Below are 1,074 nucleotides of genomic sequence, written 5' to 3' on the forward strand. Positions count from 1 at the left end.
ATTCCCGGAGAATTTCTATAGAAATTTAAAAGACCTATCTGAAACGTTTAGTAAATTTTCGGGTCTGCCACTAAAAGACTACGAAATAATCCCGTAACTTTTCTGGAAACTGTAAAATCTAACAGGAAGTTCACGAATCATCATGCCCCAGAATTTTAACGTAATATTTAAATTTTACGTGTTTTTTCCAGATAGTTTTCATCAGACTTTCCTGTCCTTGAATTAAAATCGTACGCCGAAAATCCTCCAGCGGATTTTCATGAATTTCTTCACTATTACAATAAAATATTCTATTTCCAACCTGTTGTTGCCTTTTTTGACTCGTTGTTTACAACAAAAAAACACTATTTTTCAATTTTTTTATTTTAATTTTTTTTATGATTTTTTTCTTAATAAATTAAAAAATAAATTCTTATCGTGCAAAAATGAGATAAGATAATGATTCTGGAGGGGTTCAAGTAATGATTTCTGCAATAAAATTTGAGGATTACACGGTTGAGTAACAACTATGACGCATTGGTAGAAAACTATTTTTCAATTTTTTAAATGATTTTTTTTTAAATAAATCTTGAATTAAATTTTTATCGTGCAAAAATGAGATAAGATAATGATTCTGGATTGGTCCAAGTAATGATTTCTGTAATAAAATTTGAGGATTACACGGTTGAATAACAATTATGATGCATTGGTAGAATATTCATGAATTTTTAGGACTTAAGGAATGTCCCGTGGCGGATAAAATGGTGTTGGGATTTTGGATATACCTTTCTGTTCTCATGACTTCCTGATATCCTCGTGAAGCGCCGCAGCGCCACGCGTCACGGCGAGCACCACCGCAACGCGAGGCGCCCGTACGCCTGACACCGCGACGCAACCTGCGCCGATCTAACCGCTCAATGAATGCTTCACCAGGAGGGGATAAAGAAAAGTAGGATAGTAGAGATGACGTCACCTGTGACAAACTGTCACATAAAAAAACATGACTGTCATGTGACCTCCATGGAAGGTCACCTCTGCGCGTGTCAATAAAACGGTCAGATAATAATACTTTCATTTTCGCAAATAAAGCCGTAC

The sequence above is a fragment of the Fopius arisanus genome, unplaced genomic scaffold, assembly GCF_000806365.1.
Source record: "Fopius arisanus strain USDA-PBARC FA_bdor unplaced genomic scaffold, ASM80636v1 scaffold00056, whole genome shotgun sequence".
Lineage (NCBI taxonomy): Eukaryota > Metazoa > Arthropoda > Insecta > Hymenoptera > Braconidae > Fopius > Fopius arisanus.